Genomic DNA, 6,000 nt, shown 5'->3' with positions numbered 1-6,000 from the left:
CCGTTGGCCTTTTCTCAGTTTATGAGCCAATAGAGGGGAATTAGGTAAAATAGACAGAAGAAAGTGGGTTTGACGTGCTGCTGCTCCCCTACCAACCGACATACCTGTCCCCGGGGGAACCAGCTTTTCTTAACTTCCAGGATCCTGTTCTGCAGATGAGCAGCTCTTCTCTTCTTGTCCAGCTTTGCCTCCTGCCCGTCTGCCCTCCCCCAGGTGCATCAATAGTACCTTTCTAATGTGTAGACTTCTAGGTAATCCATACAAGTCTTCCAAAGGTACTGAATCAGAATGGGGAAGAAAAACAAGTTTTTTTAAGTAATGAAATTAACCAAAAAGTAACTGAGAGACAAACATTTGTAACTTAAAAATAATTTAAACATTTATTTGTTCTCAAAGTTCAGTCTTTTGGGAATTTATATAAGTGCTTAATTTCCTTTCCTTAATTTCCAATTAAATACAGCTAATTTACAAATCAGTTTGGATAATGACATGCACATAGGCATATGGACAGACACAACCAGAGACCTCATAGCTTCATTCTCCAGTCAGATATTACAATATAAAGCTCACTAGTTTATAAATAGCAATTTCAATAAGGTGAATTTAAAAAGGCCTCTTTCTCTCCTTTTTTCCCCTCAGTCTCAGAAATTACAGATGGTCTGGAAAAGATAAGTGTTTCTGAGAATCCTGGTAAGAACATTTACATCTCTAGGCACAGGGTGAGAAAAACAAGTTCTCTTAGAAGGAAGTTTTCCCTCAGAGTCAGAATTCTGGAAAGATGCCATATCAAGCTAGTTTTCTCTAACAACTGTGTATGCAGTAAAGGAGCCTGTATTGTCCATTTTCAGGCCAAAATTTTCCTTTAATTCCCAATTAAGCAAGTACTTATAAGTTCTGTATGTATATAAGCCTGGCAGGGATGTTAGGCAGAGGCTGTCTTTCTGACGCCATTCATTTCTCTGTTTGAGAGGGTCTATTTCCCATTTTAAACTTTAATTTGTTGGAGATAAAATTTACTAATAAAATTGAGTGTTGGGCCAGTGTGCTGGCTTGTGAGCTTAACTCCTCTAAACATCACCCTAGAGTCATCTCAGACCCTCTAACACATCTCAGTTTCTCCCTTTGGTGGTCTAAGTTGACCATGGATGCTCAGACCACTGAATGGCCAATTCTTATTTGTGGTCCCTGGAGAAGCAAGTCTTTTCATTAAAGAGTGGGTTTCCCCTATGGGTCCACTGCATGGTAGGAGGACTCTGCTTCCATCACTCCCATAAATTTCTCAGTTGCCTGAGAAAGCCACAAGTGACTGGCAGGAGTCTAATCACTCTCCTTAGGAGCAAAGCTTTCATGGAATATCTTCAGTTCTATCCCAATAAATCTAGTAAGGCTGCAGGATTGAGGAAAGGTGACCTAACCACTCAACCAAGGCTCCTTGATCCATTGCAATTGAGCAAACCCCAGTTTCTTTCAACTGGGTGAGCTCCCCCCAGCATCTTTCAGCTGGGGGACCAGGTACCTGTTATATACCACCCATAAAACCCAGGATCATCAACCAATACGGGAGATAAGAGAACCAGGAGAAACTCACCCACATTTGTCTGGACTCTCTGATTAGTTGCATGGTCTAGCTGGTATCAAGTTCCAGTTCCTCGTAGAGTTCAGGCAAAGGAGAATTCTGCTTGGAGTCCGTTCACTGGTCATCCAAATTGTCAACAGGCAAAAACTGCACAACGTGAGAGTTGTGAGATGTTTTATTTGGAGCAAAATGAGGACTATAACCTGAGAGACAGCTTCTCAGATAGCTCTGATGAACTGCTCTGAAGAGGTGGGGAGGAGGTCAGAATATATGTGATTTTGGTGAAGGGGGGTACGTGCTGTCAAGCACACATTTTGGCAAAGGCTTGCTGCTAGTCACAAGAAGGATGCTGCTAGTCACAAGGAACACATGTCTCCATGCAGGATTTTAGTGCTTTTTGAGATACGAGTAGATGAAAGAAATTGGGCTCATAAAATTTTCTCCTGAAAATCTCTTAACTATCTGAAGGCCTGTTCTGCCAGATCGTCCCAGAGCACAGAGTGCCTCATTCCTGACCTCCAACCCTGAGCTTTTCTCAGGGTATGTTGAAGGTCAGTGACTGCAGTAGCTAGAGATTTCATTCTTGTAGTGCCAGATGTCAAGTGACAATGTTTAGTTGGCAAACGAACAAATACAAAAAAGAAATGTTTTACAGATGAAGGAATGTTTTATAGCAATTTAATTGGTTCTTACAGCTGAATTATTTCTTGGTTAGAAGTTTGGGCGTAGAACCAGATTAAAGTGAAAGAACTTTTTATTGTTTCTGTAGTACCACTCAGCTCTCCTGCTAAACTGTCTTTTATTTAATTTACCAAAGATTATCCTAGATCACGTGAAATTTGAAAACAACTTGGGTTACTTCTTATGTCTCTGACAGTATATTTGATTTATATAATGCTTGTTCATCTTTAAGCCAATTACAGCCTTTAAAAATAATTTTGGAAGCATCATTCAGAGGTACACAAAGAATCACTATCCATAGCACACCTTAGATGAACAAAAACATACCAACAAAGGCAAATAGAGATCTTATAGCTTTCATTTAAGAATCTGAACCATTGAAACAGATATGATTATACAACACTCACTAGTTTATATAAGAACAGTTGGGTCCACTGTGTTTCTGGCATATGGAATAAGTTAAGGTTCCCTGCTTAGAGAGCTTTTTATTAATATTTATAAAACAGACTTTTAAGAGTTTTCATAGGCCTAATTTTCAAAATAGCCTTTTTTTATCCTTCTGATAAGAATTACTTTGCTTCCTAGAGAAGACCACATAGAATATTTACATCTCAAAAGCACAATAAATGAATGCATGTTCCACCAAGAAGGACTTTTGTTCCCTGAGTTCAGGTTTTTCCAATATCTGCAAGCCTTTTGAGAGGAAAAGGTGACATATAGGATTGGTAAAAAGGATAAATGGGCTTTAAATTATTTCTAGAAATACACTTCTGTTCTTACAAAGGCTTGATTTGTAAGACAAGTGGGGTTGTCTTTAGTTCCTCAAAGAATCGAGTGGCAACCTGGATGATGTGGGTGGTGACCCATCCATCCAACTACACCATCCTCAATTCCCTTCTTACATCAGGAAGATGGTCTTCAACTAACATGCAAATCAGAAGAGTCCTATGTTCTAGACTTAGAGCTGTGCGTCTATGGCATGTGTTAGTAAATCCTTCCACAAAGGCCTCAGAGTCCCCCCCGCCCCAGGTACATAGCTTCACTTTAGCATAGAGGAGAAGGCCTAAAAAAGTCCCTATCAAGCTCTGAATATCAGCTTCCAATGTGGTCAACTTCTGACCACAGAACTGCTTAAAAAAAAAATTCCATCCAAACTAACAAATAGAAAGGAGCTCCAAGGGGCTGTACAGACTGAGAGAATTTTACAGGCAGAAAGGAGGAAGAAAAAGGAAGACATATTAGGAAAAAAGCAGATTGGTAATTGCAAGGTTACTATCTTTAGGGGATGGCAAATTGACTAGTGCTGATCAAGCCATTCCTGACTGACTGATCTGAGGTTCCATTTCTAGGGGAGCTGAAACTGTAATGAAGGCTCAGTTGGGACATGAGGCTTAGCATAAGTGACTCCGTTTGGGGCCTGTGGCCTTGTTTTTAATTGCAGTTAGTGATGGACTCTTAAAATACCACGTTTTCTTTCCGTAGGGCGGTGATCACATTCTCTCACTATCATAAACTACGCACAGATTCCCTGACTTCTGTATACTGCTAATTCTCTCACGGAAGACTTTGTCCCCCTTTATGAACGCCACTGCCAGCACTGAACCCAGCACATCAGGTAGGGAACTTGCACTGACACTCACATAAATGCTGCTTAGTTGTTGTGCATTATCATATCTTAGGGAATGGAGCACATTCGTATGCAAGCAGATGTACACAAAAATATTCATAGATTAGCAATATAAAGAATTTTTCTGAAGGCCTCCCATTTTGTTGGTTCTAAACAAACCAACCTAAACAAAGAAGGTGTTTCTGGGTTCTTTAGCAAAAAAAACTATATATATATATATATATATATAGTTTTATAGTTATATTTTTCCTTGTAGTTGGGGAGGAGTATGGGAAAAGATACTTTGGGGAAAGCAGACCTGCTTATGTTTTTCTCTGCCACTTCTGGCTCCTGCGGGGGCTTTGCTCTGATGGGCAGCATGATGCAGTCACACTGGAGGGCATGTTCACAACTGCCAGTGTTACCCTAAGACGGGAAGGCTTTGGTTCTTGTCTTGCCTGAAAGAGAAGAATTCAGATGGGAGACAAAAGCACTGTGTAGTCAAGATTTTAAAGATTTTATTGGCAAAACGAAAATACCTCCCAGAGCAGAAGGTGAGCTGATCCAAAAAAGGATGGCCATCCCAGTCTTTCTTGGTTTTCTGTCTTATACCTTTGCTTAGAGGCAGTCTCTTGATTGATTGACAGCTCTTGCCCCCGGAGAGCTCAGGTATGTCTGTCCCCTTCTGCGCATGTCCTTACTCATGATTTGCACAGAAAAGCCCACGGTGGTGGGGGGAGGTGCTAAACCAGAATGCTAATTGTATTACAGTGAGGACTGGATCACGTCCAGTTAGGTCCTTGTCACTACCACGCAATCATGGCTGTCTGGTCCCAAGCAGATCCTTGCTGTCACTCATTTAGAGGAAGTAAAGCCCCTTATACTGCAGGGAGGCGTATCGCCATCTTCTGGACCATCCTCCCTCCCCTCTGCCTTATCTGTCTGGTGCCCCTACTTATCTAACTGCCTAATACAAGGGCCAGGAGAGTCAGGGCCATGGGCATGGGTGTTCCCTGCCCCCTGTTTTCTCTGATTAAACTCCAGAGTCTGATGCTCCCCGTTGGAAAGTAGGTTTGGGGTGGGCTACTCAGAGTGCTGCCGGACAGTGGGGAGGATTCAGAGTGACAAGGCTTGGGGCACCTTGGAGGGCACCCCCATGATGGTGTTGGAGGGATGTTGGAGATGGTGGAGAACCCTGAAGGGAAATGAGCAGCTGTTTGGAAGGAATACATCTTAATAAGTCGCTCTTCAGTCTAAAATCCTTCAGACCTTACTGGTGTTCTGGCTGTGAAATCCAAAATCCTTACCGTGGCACTCGGGATCTTGCACACTTGACTGTCCTCCTCCAGCCACATGTGAGATGCCTGCCTCCCTTTCATTGCTCCAGAACTACTGGCCTTTGGTAGTTCCTCAGATGTAACTGGCTCTCCCATCCGAGGAGTTTTGTGCAAATAGTTCCTTCCACGTGGTATAGTTTTCTTGTCCACCTTTCATCCATCCAACTCCAACCTGTTCTTCCCTGACCCTCAAATGTGGTTACTGTCCCCAAATTTAGACTCTAGCACCCTTTACTTGCCCTTTCTCACAACTCACCTCCCTCTCAACAGCTTGTCCACAGTGTCTTATTCACTAGATCATAAGCTCCTTGAGGGAAGAAGCCAAGCCTGTCTCAGTCATCCCAGGAACTGCCATGCCTGTCCCCTTGCCAGAGGGACAGCAGACCATTGAGAAATATCTGTTAAGTGAACACACACCTCATAGCTTTTAAAGACAATTCTCTGAGCCACCTGGGTGGTGCTCCCGGAAACATGAGAACCGAATGGTCTCTTCCTGCTTTCTGTCTTTCAAATCCAGCTGGGAAGCAGGAGTTTTGAAGGGCAGGCAGTAGGGATGGGGATTCTGGGTGAGGCATCCATCCCAGCCAGGAAGCCAAGCCAGGACCCTCACTGAGAAATGGGAACATTTTCAAGGGAAGTGACCCTCGGCTGGAACTCCTCCGTTCCAAGGCGGTCATTAACTTTGAACTGCTGTGCAGTGTGAATAATTCGCTTATGGAAAAAATTTAGCACTGACCGTCGTGCTACTTTCATCAGTAAAATCCAGACGTCGTGACTAATCTCAGCTGGGCTCAGTGTGG

This window comes from Camelus dromedarius, chromosome 16, assembly GCF_036321535.1.
Source record: "Camelus dromedarius isolate mCamDro1 chromosome 16, mCamDro1.pat, whole genome shotgun sequence".
Classification (NCBI taxonomy): domain Eukaryota; kingdom Metazoa; phylum Chordata; class Mammalia; order Artiodactyla; family Camelidae; genus Camelus; species Camelus dromedarius.
The sequence above is the reverse complement of the archived record's forward strand: the minus strand, read 5'-3'. Positions refer to the sequence as shown.